General features: G+C 32.8%; 1 protein-coding gene and 1 long non-coding RNA gene across 2 annotated transcripts in view; both read left to right on the top strand.

Annotated features, from left to right (window-relative positions):
* LOC116846142 (flavin reductase (NADPH)) overlaps nucleotides 1-18,126 on the top strand; it is a 112,518-nt gene that overhangs the window by 5,978 nt on the left and 88,414 nt on the right. The window lies entirely within an intron of this gene.
* LOC116846145 lies at nucleotides 68-742 on the top strand. Its single transcript, XR_004378405.1, has 2 exons — nucleotides 68-379; nucleotides 447-742. It is a non-coding gene; the product is annotated as an uncharacterized LOC116846145 (long non-coding RNA).

Raw genomic sequence — 18,126 nt, 5'->3', positions numbered from 1 at the left:
CTCTCCACTCGTGTATCTGAACATAAACGACTACCTCGAGACCTTACTTCGCATCTCTCTGTCGTACAAGAGCACCGTGTTAATTACGGTCACAAATTTAAATGGGATAATGTCAAAGTTTTGCATAAGGAACATCTATTTTATAAAAGAATGATTGCAGAGATGATTTTTATAAAAATGCAGACGCATGGACTGAATTCTCATACTGATACTGAGAATTTAGAAAAATGTTACAACATGTTACTCGGTTTGACTTAGATCGTATTTCGTTTGCGGTTATGAAGTAAATATAAACACTGGATTCTGTATTGTTTGCGGCATTCGGAGGTACACGTTCATAGGCGTAACATCTCACCGGAACTCTCTGGCCTTTATCGAGGTAGATATCATTATTTTGTTTTTCCCTCACATTGGGGTTGGTTGCTCTATCTGAATACGTTTTTTAGATGATCATACCACAGCATCTTAGTACGTGCAATGGAGTGACCAGTCTCGGAATAAATTGCCAGTAGCTTCCGAAAATGAAACATTTCATTGTGTAAATGATATATTATGTTTGTGCTTCCGAATCCCGTAGACAAAAAAATTTGTAGCGACAATTCTGTAACAATCAATGTTAACGCTAACTTTTGCGATTTTTTATTTTTTGCGACACTATAACATTACTTGTAATCACTGAAGAGGGTCTGTGAAATGAGACCGAAACGCGTATGATATTTAATAAAATTTGTTCTCATGGCGAGATTGTGTCACTATGTTTTAATAGTTTATAATAGCACTATACAACCTGTGCGTGAACTCTAATTGTCCTTAGGTTAATGTTGATATACTCAAGAAGAGTTTTTTAGTTATATTATTTAAAAATCAGATGTTTGAAAAGTATGCTAGATGCAGCAGAACTTCCCGAGGTAAATATTCATCCTTACTTACCCTCCATCCAATGACTTTGGTTTTGACACATATTATAAAATTCACCCTCCTAAATATTCAAGAATTTTTAGCCGTTGCTTATTGTTTATTAAAAAAATATTAACAAAAGAAGTTTCATAGACATGTTTTTTCGACACAACGTACATTAAAAAATAGTAAGCAGTTTATATAAGCGTTCATATAATAGTTCATATAGGTTTCTGTCTCTCCTCCTGTATCTCTTCCCTAAAAAAACTTAACTCAAATTAATCCTATATAATATTGTAAATAATTTTTAATCAGATATTTCTATTGAACTTTTTTGACAAAATTTAACCATGTATATAGATGCATACGTTACATTAAAGTATGTTTATTTTGGTGGTAGGGTAAGAGCAGAAATGGAATTCCTCTTTCGCCTATATGAAGCAATATGAAAAACCTAAATATGTGTATATAACCTATATGTATTTGTGTATATATATAACTAAACAATAATTTTATAATAACTATTTATGCAATGAAAAATAAACAAAGTTCTTCCACTTTACAAAAGCAAAAGTGTTTTACATCGAGTTCTCTGATGGAAAAATTTTGCTGAAAATATAATAAAATACTGAAAATATAATAAAAAACTGAAAACATAATGTGCTGAAATTTGCTGAAAAACTCTCCCAGACAGCACAAAATATTTATAAAATCTTTTTAAAATATTTACAAGAAAAATTTTAATATTTTAAAGATATATTCGATAAATATTTTCTACATATTCTTATGTCCGAGTAAAGCAGATATGAAAAAGATTATGATAAATATTTTATAAATAAATATAAATAATTATCATAAATATTACGAACGATTATTTTTCTTTACGTTATAAATATTTAAATTTATATTTATTTGTTATAAATATTAGGTATTTCTTCTAAAATATTTTGAGAAAATATAAACGATTGCTTTAATATTGCTTGATGAAATAATAAATTTCATGCTAAGATAAATACTGAAAAATTATTAGTGATTAAATATTACTCAGTAATTTTTTAGCCAGTACTTAATTTCTGGTAAATACTGATAATAAAATCACTATTAAATATTGATAGTAATAAATAATAATCGAATTATTGTGCGAAGGTGAAAAATGAGAAAATCATAATATTTAAAAAAATATATTTATAATTTTCTCATGTCTCATAAACCACTAAGTATCGAAGATTGTCAACATACACTCCAAACTTTCGTGAACCTCCCTCGATAATTTCGATCCCAAGCGATATATTATCGGTCATCATCCATGCCCCGACTCCGTTAAGGTAGTTTGGTCAAAAACAGTGAAGACAGAAATATTCTTGAAACTTGTGGCAAAATTAATTTAAGTATTAAAACGTATGTGTATTAAATATGGATTTGATTAACCGTATAGTTCACGAGAAATTACCGCTTATAATTTACTATTTTTCTCGATACCTTACATGGCGCTGACATACAAAAAGTAACACGTAAACGCGCATTTGTCAGCTGCAAATGACTTACAATAATATTAATAATTTGGGCAATTTTGGGCAAAATTTGGGCAAAATTAATTGAATACTTACAGAAGTACATACTTCAGTCTCAGTGAAATTGACCGTATATTATTAGAGTATGATTAATCAGCAAAAATAAGTTTGGCTTTCGCTTTTTCGTTCGCGATCATGCTTTGCGGATGTGGCAACGTTGCATTCCTCGAAGCTTGGCGTCGCATAGCGCTAATAGAGATACGATGTTGCCATGGTCTACAGTTCCGCGACTACTACGCACAATAATAGTATATGCTTATAGTATTTACAGTATATTATAACATGCCTAGTAAAACCAAATAATAGTTATATAACTTTTACTTGGTGCTTGTTGGATAATTTGCTGATAGATATTGAAACAATGCAACACATTCGATATGCGATGAATATTGATATGATGTAGTGAACCAGTGATAATTACTTTTAGATTTTTAACAGAATGTTATAATGATTAATCTAAACAAAAAAAATTAAAAATCCAAGAAAATTTAAATTAAACAAATCGAATTACTAAATTTTGAAAGAAACTTTTAAGAAATAGTATTGTTTCATCAAATGGAATGGTTTCCTTCAACGAAATAAAAGTTCTTATTTTCATTATTTTAAAAAATAATATTTAGTTTAAGAATATAATATTTTAATGAAACAAAAAGACCACAAAATTAAATAAGTACGAATATTAAATTTAAAGAAAGTGTTTTCTCCGAAAAAAACGATATAAGAAGTATAAGAAATATGTAATAAGACAAATTCTCGTATTAATGAGACTAGTATTATTCTAAGTACTATTCTATAAGCTATATAGAACATTAATTTATTCCAGAAATATTTTCAACATAATTATTATAAAGTTTTAATAAGAATATACCCAGACAACATTATGACGTCTTAAAATTTTTAAGACGTCCAAAAAAAAAACGAAAAAGACGTCATTATGACGTCTTTAAAACATTGTTTTAAAATGTTTTCTGACATTTTTAAGATATCTTAGGACTTTTTTTAAGATGTTTTTCTGACGTATTAAGACATTTTTCTGATGTCTTTAATTATAATTATATACACATATATATGTGTATATATAATTATATACACATAGAAAGGGGAGATTTTATTTATTTTTATTTATTTGCTACAGTCGGTTGAAAATTATAATTAAAATGTGTAATCACTCATATATTCTGCTCAGGGTTAGGTATTGGTAACAGCTAATGGATAATGATAATATTTGTACATAATATACTTTAAATTTTAAAACATATGCTGCCTAATAGTAATATTATAGGTAGTACATGATTTAAAATTTAAATACGATATTGGAAACCATCAACATTGCTAGCTGTCATTGATCCTAATCTTAATCCTGAGCAGAACGGATGAACAGATCCAGTCTATTATTTCCAAGAACTACCTGTATGGAAGAAAGAAAATTTTCAGTCGGCACTGCAACTCAAAAATAAACTGACCAAATTATAAAACAATTCACATTTAATAACTTCTCTACTTGACATATATCACGTACACGATACTCGCAAGAAGTCGTTATTTGCCATAGCAACGGCGTGTATGAATCTCACAGTCGGTAATGTAGACAATTATACATAATCTTAAAAATGTCATTTAATAGACGTCATAAAGATGTCTTAAATAAGACGTCTTTAAGACGTCAAAAAAAGACGTCTTTAAGACGTTAGAAAAAAGACGTCTTAAATAAGACGTCTTTAAGACGTCTTTTAGACATATGTGTTGGACATTTGGGTATAAGGATTATACTTGTATGTTTATACAATATTAATATATTATTATGAGCAATATATTAATTTCAACTTGTTTTTTTAATATTTTCATATATAACAATATAATATTTATCATATAGATAAATCTATTGTAGACGACAATATTTATGCTATATATTTGTATTATATACTGAAAAGATGTTAAACAATATTTTGCAGTTATAATTATAAATATTTTTTTATTATATTTTACAAATATATTATAAATATTTTTCGTATCTAGTTTTGTATTCTTCCTAAATCTTTATAAAAAAATATATATTCAATATTTGCAACATATTTATGTAAATTATTTTTTTTAAATATTTATTAATCTTTATCATAAATAATGTTTCATTATTGTGTACTGTCTGGTTCTATCAATGAACCCACCTTCATTATGTTTTCAGCAATATTTATTGGAAATTTGAAATTTTAGTTAATTTTAGCAATATTCATTGAAAATCGACGAAATTTTAGTCAACTTCAGTAAGTTCCAATAAAATGCAGTAGAAAATCTTTAAAATTAAGAAAAATATTATTCAGCACCCATACAGCACAGTAATGTTAAATCAATGTTGAAAAAATGTTGAATTGCAACAATGTCAATATTGCAGTAATATTGAGAAACATTGAATTAATATTGCACAAACCTTGATATAATGTAAAAATGTCCACTTAAAAATTTTCTATATAGCTATCATAAAAAAAAACTAATTCCTAATTTTCTCATGTGTCATAACTGCTAGGAACCGAAAATTGTTAAACACACTTCAAAACTTACGCAAATCTTCCTTCGACAATTTCGAATCCGAAGCGGTATGCCGGTTACCCATCCATGTCCTGACAAGGGGAACACTAGGTGACTGCTCCGGGGATTTTGATACGCTTTTTACGGGCGAAAAGAAACGACACGTGTCCGACCATTTTAGCCAATGAGCCATAGTTTCAAAGAAATTGATTTTTAAAAATTACTCTAGTCGGCCGCGGCACACTTGATACGTTCAACCGTCACTATTGAATAGCAGCAGCGATAGCGTAGTTGGTAAGACGTTGGCTTCGTACGCAGTAGGTTGCGTGTTCAAATCTCGCTTCGTGCATTTTTTTTATTAAAAATTTGTTCTTATCTGTAATTATTTATATTATTGTGTAGATATACACGAAAAAAATTATTTAATTATATGTTTTAATTGTTTTTAATTAGATGTTTTTTGTAAATGAAATTTTAAAATTTTTTAAAAATTATTGTAATAATTTGAAAAATCTGTATAAAGAAATATTATCTTCATAAATTTCATAATAATTATTATTCTATATATTAATATTTAATTATTTACTAATTTGTAAACTCATAAAATTTCATTAGAATCAAAAAGTAATAAAAATTAATAACATTAAATTAAAATAAAATTTATAAAGATAATATTTCTTTATTCAAATTTTTTAAGTTATTACAAGAATTATTTAAAAATTTAAAAATTTTATTTACAAGAAAAATATATCAATATAATTATATAAATAATCTTTTTCATAATTAATCTATATCTACACAATAATATAAATAATTACAGATAAGAACAAATTTCTAATAAAAAAAATTCACGAGATGAGATTTGAACATGCAACCTACTGTGTACGAAGCCAACGTCTTATTTACTGCGCTATCGCTGCTGTTGCTCAATAGCGACGATCGAACAAGTGTGCCGCGGCCGACTAAAATCATTTTTAAAAATCGATTTCTTCGAAACTATGGCCCATTGGCTGAAACGGCCGGATGTCGTTTTTTTTCGCCCAAGAACAACCTGTAAAAAGCGCATTAAAATCCCCGGAGCAGTCACTTGGTGTTCCCCTTGTGAGTTAAAAGTATTGCTTAACCTGACGATCGAGCAGCGATGATTCCAGTGACTCCAACAATGTTCTTATAATTTATGCTGATATAATGTGTACTTATAGTGTTCACAGTATATTATAACGTACTTAGCAAATACGCGCGTTGATTCGCCTATTTATTTTATTTAATATCTCTAAAGTTTATGTGGTTATTTGCAAAATGACTTCGACCATTTCTTTCAGTTTAATGTTTTTTGTTATCAATGCATTTTTTGTTATCAATACTTGTATCAGACTCTACATAATAGAGAATATTATAAAATAAAATATTATTCTTCAGGGTTTGCGCTGAAAATTGCTTAAACGCATTTCAATTTTAAATATAAATAATAAAAAAAATATATTTGATTATGGTATATTGTAATATAATATGAATAATACATACATATTAATATAACAAAATGTAATAATAATTTATTTTATTGGGTGTACAACTTAATTCGGTCCGTTTTTTTACTTGAAAAACGCATTTATTTGAATGATAAAACGAATTAATACATTATTGAAAGTATTGTCCATCGCTAGCCACTACCTTTTCCCATCTTTCTGGCAATTTATGGATTCCGTCGCGGAAGAAGCGTTCATCTTTTGAAGCCAAGAATGAATCGAGCCAATTTTTGATACCCTGTTCTGAAGTGAAGTGTATTCCAGTCAAAGCGTTCTGCATCGATCGAAACAAATGGTAGTCGGAAGGGGCAAGGTCTGGGCTATAAGGCGGGTGAGCCAGAACTTCCCATCCGCTATTTTCCAAATAGTTTTTAACCGGAACAGCAACATGAGGCCGAGCGTTGTCATGGTGAAAGATTATGGACTCGTGTCTGGTCGCATATTCTGGACGTTTTTCGGCTATAGCTCGCTTTAAACGGATCAATTGTCGCCTGTAGAAGTCTCCCGTGATGGTTTGACCAGGTTTTAGCAGCTCATAGTGGATCACACCCTTCTGATCCCACCAAATACAGAGCATTACCTTGGCATCATGGATATTCGGCTTCGGCGTTGATGTTCCCGGTTGGCCGGGCTTTACATACGATTTTTTGCGTTTCGGGTTGTCGTAGTGAATCCATTTTTCGTCCCCGGTAATGATTCGATGCAGAAAAGACTTCTTTTTGTACGGTTCAAGCAACATTTCGGACATGAAAAATCGTCATTCGATATCTCTCGGTTTCAATTCGTATGGGACCCAATTTCCTTGCTTTTGGATGTATCCCGCGGCTTTGAGTCGTTTCGAAATAGCTTGTTGAGTAACTTCCAATGTTCTTGCGAGCTCTTTTTGCGTTTGACACGAATCTTGATCGAGTAATGTTTCTAATTCTTCATCTTCAAACTTTTTCGGTTGACCCGAACGCTCTTTGTCTTCAACACTAAAATCACCACTTTGAAATCGTCGAAACCATTCTCTGCAAGATTTATCCGACGGTGCAGATTCACCATAAACTTCCACAAGCATTCGACGCGCTTCAGCTGCACTTCTCTTCCAATTGAAACAAAAAATCAAAACTTTCCGCAAATGGTGCTTATTTGGAACGAAACTCGACATTTTCAACGCAGTAAAAATTAAACTTGTTGTGCAAAACTCAAAGGCTTGTAAACAATATTTGGTTGACAGATGTTGACACTTCACGATACAGCAAAAATCAGCTGTCGCCGTCAACCATTTATAGCACCTAGAGCCATCTTTTGAAAACGGACCGAACTAAGTTGTACACCCAATATTATTATTATATAATAAACAATTCCTCGTTAATATTATCAATAATATAATTTTCAATGTTCCCTAAATATTGTTGCAACGTTCAAAAATATTGTAATTTTTGTTCAATATACAGGATATCTTACACTCTTCTCATTTTGCATTGGGCATTTTGTGGGGACGTAGAACAGGTTGAGGTGAACATAAAAGTCTTATACCGTTTTGTGATATTCGCAATAATTATCGAGATATTAATTGTAGAAAATTTGTGAATGATCATGCAGAATATGGTAAATGAATTATAATAGCGACGACTGGCGTCGTGTACTTATACTTAGTACTAGGTCAAATTGAACAAAAAAGTCCTCTACCATTTTGCAAATAATCACATAGATTTTTAATTATTAATTAAAGAAGATTATTGCACGATTTTGCGTGATAATACACTCATCTTCTTTAATTAATAATTAAAAATCTGTGATTATTTTCAAAATGGTAGAGGACTTTTTTGTTCAATTTGATCTAAAGTATAAGTACACGACAGCTGTCGTCGCTATTATAACTCATTTACCATATCCTGCATGATCATTCACAAATGTTCTACAATTAATATCTCGATAATTATTGCGAATATCACAAAACGGTTATAAGACTTTATGTTCACCACAATCTGTTCTACGTCCCCGTAAAATTCCCGGAGGATAATGTGAGACACTCTGTATATTTAACACTGCAACTGTATCTTGTAATCAATGTTGAAAAATCAACATAAATTTTATGCAGAAAAAACATCCAGTTCTATTTTCAACATTGCAACGTCTCATCGACGTTTTTTCAACGTTTTGTGCTGTATGCCTTGTTGAAAAAAACCAGGTAGGAATCCATATGAGAAATCCATACGGAATCCATATGAGAATCCATATGGTTTCCTCTGATAATTTGGACCAAAAACCTATGGAAAACCATACGGATGCCATCTTATGGAAACCACATGATTTTTACAGGAATCCCATGTGAGATTCCATGTAGTTACCCGGACAGCACAAAATATTTATAAAACATTTACAAAATATTTATAAGATTTATTTGATTATAATTATTTACTATGGTAAATAGAAGGAGGAGGGCATACTAGGCGGCGGGACGCCGTGCGTTCGAGATCTGCGTATCTTTTTCGTTTCAGAAAGAGAAAAATATCGAGAGTGCGGTCCTGCTAGCCCGGGACTCGAACCCGGGTTTTTCGCTTGCCGGACGACTGCTCTAAACCACTTAGCTACCTGACGCTCCACGCTCACGACACTCTCCTCTTCCTAGATAACGCTCAGAGATGCCGTTCGGGAGCGACATCTCTGGCGCGATCCCGAGCGCACGGCGACTACAGAGAGAAACAATGTTACTGTACCAAATGGTACAGCTGTCAGTCTCTCAAAGTCAAAGGTTGCTATCCTTTAAGACCTGCTGTCCATGTATGCCCGTCTCCACCGTTGCCCCTCCGGTGCAAATAATACAAATAAGCCCCGGGGTCGACCATTTTTTGGCAGCTTGCTTGGCCCGGGTGCTTGGACGCAATGCGCTATGGGGGATCCACCAATCTCCTCTTCGTTTGTCCAATATAAGACGCATCACAGTCGCCGCAACAAATCCTGTACACCACATGAGTCCTTTCATTTTTATCTAACTGATCTTTATGGCAATGTATAAAAATATTCAATTTGTTGTTAACACTATACGGCACTTCCCGTTCCGAATCCCTTATGTGCTTCGAAACCCTCTCTGAAGTATTCTTGATGTACGGAATTATAAAGAACGTTTTTATTCAATTCCTCGTACTTAGTGGTAACGCATTTCTTATCTCCATCTAAACCTTCAGCGGCCAATCGTTTAATTCGTCTATTAATGGTGCGAAAAAAAAAACTCTAAAGGATAACAGTTATTCAGTAAAATCTTTATTATAACCTTAATGTTCTTCTCATGAAACATGGGATGTGAGAGCGTTAAAGCCCTATTCAAAAATGAAACAACCATACCCCTCTTGTGACTATCGGGATGCTATGAAAAATAATTCAGAAGTCTTCCCGAGAACGTAGGCTTACGATACCAGTCGCAAACTAAGTGACCGTCAAACCGTTTCACCAATACATCCAAAAAACGAATGGACCTCTCACGCTCGAACTCATGTGTAAACTGGAGACGTGGGTGGTAAGAATTAAACGTACTCAAAACTTCATCCAGACCACCCGTAGGAAACGCCAACAAGATATCATCCACATATCTAAAGTAAAAAGGTGGAATAAACGATAGACGGTTCATTACAAATGCCTCAAGGTCATCCATAACTAAATCCGCTATTACAAGTGATAGAGGAGACCTCATAGGTGTGCCAAATAATTGTTGATAGCATATGCAATTGAACATGAAATAAGTTGACTCCAATACAAATTTCACCGCCTGCAAGAATTCTTCACGCGGTATGGTGGTAGAAAGAGAAATATGAGACCATCTCCTCCTGACACTAGCCAAAGCGAGCTTTATCGGAATGTTAGTGAATAAGGAAACGACGTTTAAAGATGCCAATGTGAAGGAGTCATCCAGTCTAACATTTGAGATTTTTTTGTAAAAAACAAAACTATTCTTAATGTGACTCTTGGGTCATGGAACAATCCTGTACAATATCTTATGTATGTAAACCGCTAAATTATAAAGGGGGGTGTTGACTGTTGAAACTATCAGTCTGTATGGATAGTTTGGCTTATGTATTTTTGGCAGACCGTACACGCGAGGTAATAACGCATCAGCGGATGAAAGTAAGTTATAGGTTTGTCGACTGATATAACCCTTGTCTTGCCAAGATTTAACAATTTGGTATAAATCATTCTCAGTTTTCTTTATCGGGTTTTTTAATATCACTTTATACGTGTTCACATCTTTAAGCATTGCCTGTATCTTCTCTAAGTATTCATTTTTGTTCAAAGCTACCGTAATATTCCCTTTATCAGCTCTAAAAAATTACATTATTGTTCTTCTTGATAAACCCAGAAGTTTCAATTTCGATAACTTATCGAGTTCTAACTCTCTGCTATTAATAAATTCACTTGTCAGATATGAACTCAATAGTGAGCTAACCTTAAGTCTCATTTTGGTTTTATTCAGAGATCTACACTTCCAAAGGTTTTTTTCAAATTCCTTTATAAAGGTTTTTATCATAGTTTCTCGTGAGTTGTGAGCTGGGAGACTAAAACGTTCCCTCAATTGCAGGAGGGAGTGCAAATATTGAGGTAACTCTACATTCGACAATTTCACGAACCATTTTTCCCAAATCGCAAAAAAGTCAATCGTGTCACCATAAAACTCATTTGAAGTAATATTGACCGGAATTATTACCGAAGTAGGTGTTTGTGAGGGTTCATTACACGAAATGTAAATTTCAGATTTATCAGTATCGTTATTGTTTAGTGTTTGCGACCGCAACGTCATCGTATGTTTATCACTACTAGGACCAGAACGATTCTCCAAACGTACAAAGTATTTTATCGGTTTTAGGTTGTCAACTATGCTCTTAGTCATTACCCTTTGGAGACAATTAAACTTCCTGTACGCAATATTTCTTTTCCGTAGGTAGATTCTATTATATTTTATATGTTGAGACGCGAAAAACCCTGACTAAACTTTCTCAGGAATTTTTACATTTAAAAAACTAATTTTCTTCTTGTAAGGAAAACATTTACTTATTCTTATATAGATGTTTTAAATCAAAGAAATCATTTTTTCTAGAAATTTTATCTAGAAATTCATAATTTTATAGCTCATTTTACAAATTAAAAAAAAATATTACTTTATATTTATTACATGTTTTCTAAAATCTGACAAATATTTCTTTAAGTTAAGAAATTATATTTAACGAAATATATTTCTTTAATTTAAAGAATTTTTTTCAGTGTATACATTACCAATTTAAATTTCGATTTGCTTATTTTTTCATTCAGTTAATAATTATAAACAATTATATTTATTTTTTTCATGTGTAATATTTATAGAAATATTTATAAAATATTACTACAAATATTTATTTTTTGTTTATTATAAATATTACTATAAAATATATTTAATCAATATTTTAATAATATTTTGATTAAAGATTTTGATACTTTTTCTTTATGTACAGGGTGCGACGCCAAAATCCGGACAAATTATACATTTTTCCCAAACATATTTTTTATTGCAAAAACGAAAAGGTTTACAAAATTTTTTTAACCACATTGTTTGTAAGGCCATAAAGAACACATTTACTCAATATATCCCCCGTTTGCTTGAATGACCGCCTCCATTCTCGGTCTGAAGCGTGCGCAGGCGCGCTTTAATGTGTCACGGTCCATATCGGTGAATGCCGCTTCAATAGCGGCTCTCAATGATGCGACGTTTGGATGTCTGGACTTGTTCGTGATCCTTTCAACTCCATACATAGGAGTCCAAAGGATTCAAATCTGGGCTGTTGAGAGGCCCGAATTCTTTCGACCAAAACATGTCGACGTTGTCCGACAACCAATTTTGCTCCAAATGACTTGTGTGGGCGGGCGCACCGTCCTGCTGGAAAACATACGGCTTTCCAAACGACACAGTTTCCATCCACAGCTTCACTACATTTGTCAGAACACATAAACTTCTTTTGTGACATTTTCCCCTTTGTTAAAGAAATGTGGTGGCATGACATCACCCTCATTGGATACAACATCCAGCACGTGAACATTCGGAAATTTTGTTGCAAAACCTTCGTTGGGCTTCTCCGACTCATTGTACTTTGCGATAACATCATACACAATCGATCTCGGGTACCTGAAGAACCGAATGATTCACTGAGCGCCCAGCGCGAACATTTTCGATAATCGCGGCTCTTCAGTTATACTCCGCACTTGGTTTCAACATTGTAACTGTTTCGAGGTTATGATGGTTTAGTACATGCGTCAAGCTATTTGAACGCTAATCACGACATCTACCAGTGGTATAGAACGGCGAGAATTTTAAATTGAATTTTGTCCGGATTTTGGCGTCGCACCCTGTATAGTCAAAGGTCCATGTGCTATCTGTGTATATACAGAGTTTAGCCACTGACTGTTCATGCTTTTATTGGCTGCATTCAATTTTTGTAATAAAATGACGGTACCAATTAGAAGTAGGACAAAAAGGAGGCAAATTTAAACAGAGAAAAGATGTTATAAATAACAGAATACTTATAATCATAGATATTTAATTATCATAACAGTGAGTTTATTAGTATAATAAGCATTTATAAACTAATAATTTAAAAAGTAATCAGTCCTTTTTATTAATTTTTTATATTTATAACGCTTTTCTTGTAGGATCTGTTGATAACGGTCACATAGAAAATCCTTTTTGATAATAATTTTTGCATCAAATAATACAGTAGCTCGGCATTTTGACTCCTGCCTATATACATTTGTATTTCAATTATTTATAATCACATAATTTATCAATAACCTCTTAAGGTTAGAACTCTAAGTTTCCTCCATTCGTTTGAGATATACTCCACACAGCAGGAATGTCCCAAATATATCATAAGGATATCTTGAAGATATCGCATATCCCAAATATATCTTTAGGATATTCCTATGATATATTTTGGATATCTCTGCTATGTGCTCTGCTAATGTATACTTTATTATGTATTCATTTAATATGCAAATAACGATATAATAGTTTTATTTATTTCAATGATGAATTAATTCTTCATTTACAATAGTCTAAAACAATCAAGAAAACATATATTATTAACGCACGGAATTATTTCACGATGCAACCGACGCCATTTTATTACAGAACCTGTCTGAGTGGCCAGACTCTATGTATAGAAGCTCTAAGCTGAAATAGAATTGCTGAGAAATAAACAATAAATGCTAACGGCATGTAAGAGTCTGCCCGCGACGTCGAGACGTACGTGCGCTCCTATGCTTAACCTAAACCAGTGGTATTATTCGTACTATTATAAAACACTAATTCCAATAGCATAAACTGTCGAAAAGTCAGTGCTTTTTGAATGACATCAATATCTTTTATAGTTATCGAGAAATAAGCAATAAATGCTAGCGGCATATAAGAGCCTGCATATAATGCTCAAATTTAAATTATTTCCTTCGTTTGTATCTAAATTAGTGTTCCCATGCAAATTATTCCTCAGTTATAATGGCCAGAAAACGTAAACCTGAAAATTCTTCTGAAATTACGAATAACGCGATGCGTCAATAGCTGAGCGAGATGTTTCTTTAACGATAAAATCGCCACTAACTCACCTCTATGGCCGGTATTCACAGTCAGATCTTATATTTAAGATCATCTTAAGTACTGTTTTAAGATGTCATGAACCAATCACAGAGCCGTATTCGCATCTTAAGACATTACTTAAGACGGTCTTGAAATAAGATTTGACTATGAATACCGGCCTATGTCTATCGCTGCGATTGTTTCTCGCCTGTGATGAGACAAGAACAGATAGTGTTGATTATCTGTCTTTTTCTAACTAACGTCAAAAATCATGGACATTACTTCTTTATCCACTGAGATAATTCATGCATATTGACTACGTAATTTATGTGCACGGTTGGTTAGAGGCGCTGTAATCATTCAGCTGAAATCGGGATCAGCTAAAACCGGCCTATGACCCTTCTGCTACTTCTCTCTGTCAACACATGGACTGGTATTCATAGTTGGTTCTTATATTTAAGATCGTCTTAAGTTCATCTTCAGATGCTCTACGGATCATTTTATTGGCTATGGAGTATCTGAAGGTGAACTTAAGACGGTCTTAAATATAAAATCTAACTATAAATAAACTCTAGATAAACATATTTTACATAAATATTTTATGCGTATATCTCTGACTTTTCTTTTATTATATGAAATATTATATTTTATTATATGAAATATTTGGATTAAATAGTTTATTTTTGTAGTTGTATTAAATAATATTATAAAAAAAAATTAAAATTATTGCTTTGGCTGCATATGAGGACAATAAGAAACATTTAGTATAAGTTGAAGAAGTAGCGCAGCAGCTAAGGTAATAGACTAGAAATCTGGAGGTATTTGCAATTCTCGAGTTCGCGTCCGACTCAGTACTGAGTAAATTTTCTGGTATGAAAATAGTGAGAAATCAATTAAAATACCTAAATTTCATTTAAAATCAACATAAACTGATGTTTAAGAGTTAAAGATAATAAAAACTTTTGTATTGTACAAGGTTTCAGTTACTGTACTGAAGAAAACTGTTGAAACATGTTCAAATTAACAGTGAGATTTTTATAGTATACTAAACAGTTTCTCTATATTATTTGTTTCAGTTTTCCTACAATTTTTAAAACAATTCTTAACAGTATTTTTTCTTGAAAATATAATTAATTATATTAGGTGAAGTAAAAAGTTCTGAGCGTTTTCCGCTAGATGTCTTTAGTGAGCCACATCTCACGATGTATACATCGCATCGGGTCATACTATACGGCGATTTAAAGGTGACATTACGCTTCAAAAAAAGTTCTGTGACAGTTTTGTGTTTGGTCAAGCCCGTTGTGTGTTACAGCGTTCCAAAATGGAGGTAAAAAAAGAGAAAATTCGATACATTCTTCAGTACCACTACGACCAAGGTGAAAAGGCGGAGCAGGCGGCCAAAAAAATTTGTGCTGTTTATGGACCCAATACAGTATCGAATGCAACAGCAAAGCGGTGGTTCCAACGATTCCGTTCTGGTAATATGGACGTCGAAGATGAGGCACGCTCTGGTAGGCCAATCGTCGAAAATGTCGATAAAATCATGGAAATCGTCGAGTCGGACCGGCATGTGAGCACTTATTCCATTGCCCAGGAACTGAAGATTAGCCAGAAAACCGTTTGGAACCATTTGCATAAGGCTGGTCTCAAGAAGAAGCTCGATCTATGGGTGTCACACGAATTGACGCAAAAGAACCTTTTGGACCGAAATGATGCCTGCGATTCTTTGCTGAAACGTAACGAAATCGACCCATTTTTTAAGCGGATAGTGACTGGTAATGAAAAATGGGTCACATACAAGAACAACAGCCGAAAAAGATCGTGGTCCAATCGCGGTGAGCCGGCCCAAACGATCGCCAAGCCCTGATTAACGGCCAAGAAGGTTTTGCTGTGTGTTTGGTGGGATTGGAAAGGAATCATCCACTATGAGCTGCTCCCATCGGGCCAAACACTCAATTCGGACCTCTACTGTCAACAACTGACCAGATTGAAGCAGGCGATCGACCAGAAGCGGCCAGAATTGGCCAATAGGAAGAGTGTTGTGTTCCATCAAGACAACGCCAGGCCGCACACATCATTAACGACGCGCCAGAAGCTCCGAGAGCTTGGATGGGAGGTTCTATTGCACCCGCCGTATAGTCCAGACTTGGCACCAAGCGATTATCACTTTTTCGAGCATTTGCAAAATTTTCTTGATGATACAAAACTGGCCTCAAGTGAGGCTTGTGAAAATGAGCTGGTCAAGTTTTTTACCAATAGGGACGAGGACTTCTTCAATCGCGGAATTATGAAATTGCCTTCAAAATGGACAAAAGTTATCGAACAAAACGGCGCATATTTGATTGAAATCGGATAATCCTAACTATGTTAATTTTATCGTCGAAATAAAGCGAAAAAACGCTCAGAACTTTTTACTTCACCTAATATAATTATAAAATTATAAAATTAATTAAAAAATTGATATTTTTAGTATGATACGTATGATACGTATGATATGATTTTAGTCCCAGATAGCCAAACCTATGCGAGCAGATTTTACGCACAGTCTGTCAACAGTATCTGTTGACAGAATGGCAACAGACTGCACACAGAAACTGTTTTAGCAGTCTCTGACGACAGATTGGTAACAGACTTGGCGCGCAGAGACTGTCGACAGACTCTGACGACAGACTAACGGCAGATTGCGCGCAGATTCTGTTTCCTAGATAGGCTATTTAATTCAAGGGCCATATGTACGTTATTAAATAGGGCAATTTCACATACACACCAAAACTGCTGCAGAGGAGTCAAGATAATTATATTGTGCAATAATTGTATACATATACACAATAAAAAACAATGTTTACATTTTAAAATTATATTACACATTTTTTATAAAAAACAACAATAATAGAGAAAACTAACAGTAAGATTTGTAACGGCACATAAGGAGCAAGCACGGATGTTTTAGTGTTATTAAATACTAATATTACTTTTTAATATTAATATGATTGTGGGAGGATAAAATTGTCCAGTATGTTAAACGCACGTATCGAAATTTTTTCTTCGATTATCGTACGCGGAAAATCAACATTCCATACTTAGACCGATCCTTGAGTCCCAATTTTTATATATATATTTTTTTTATTAAAATCCCAAACCCCATTAAACCGATGACTCAAATAGATTCATTATATATACAGGGTATAGCAAAAGTACCGGAACGGCAAGATAACTCGGCGGGGGAGCATTTTAGAGAAAAATGTTTCAGACAAAAGTTGTAAGGCTTAAAAAAACGCATTCAACGATAGTAGTTATTTGACATAGGATGGCATCGCCAAGGTCAGAACAAGGTCAACTTTGCTTTTTTAAATAGAAACATATTTTTTATTACGGCATTTTATTTAACGTAAAAACGCAAATAACATTTGCTTGAAAAAATTTTTTATACGACCTCTATTTTCTAAGATATTTACGTAAATATCTATAAGATTATTGGTTTCAATAATTTTTTACTTGAATTCTATCAACTTTAGCGAAAAATATGAAGATATAAAAATTGTATATTTTGTTCTCATAGAGCTCTGAGAATTTTTTCAGAATTTTATATTAATTTTTTAGTACTTTATTTTCTTACATTTTCTTGAAGTACTAAAAAGTTAACACAAAATTCTGAAAAAATTCACAGAGCTCTATGAAAACAAAATAAACAATTTTTATTTCTTGATATTTTTTGGTAAAGTTGATAGAATTCAAGTAAAAAATTATTGAAACCAATAATCTTGTAGATATTTACGTAAATATCTTAGAAAATAGAGGTCGTATAAAAAATTTTTTCAAGCAAAAGTTGTTTGCGTTTTTACGTTGAATAAAATGCCATAATAAAAAATATGTGTTTCTATTTAAAAAAGCAAAGTTGACCTTGTTCTGACTTTGGCGACGCTATCCTATGTCAAATAACTATTATCGTTTTTTTAAGCCTTACAACTTTTGTCTGAAACATTTTTCTCTAAAATGCTCCCCCGCCGAATTATCTTGCCGTTCCGGTACTTTT

This window comes from Odontomachus brunneus, unplaced genomic scaffold, assembly GCF_010583005.1.
Source record: "Odontomachus brunneus isolate Ranch 3 - 2012 unplaced genomic scaffold, Obru_v1 Obru_scaffold_061, whole genome shotgun sequence".
Classification (NCBI taxonomy): Eukaryota; Metazoa; Arthropoda; class Insecta; order Hymenoptera; family Formicidae; genus Odontomachus; species Odontomachus brunneus.
The sequence above is the reverse complement of the archived record's forward strand: the minus strand, read 5'-3'. Positions and strand labels throughout refer to the sequence as shown.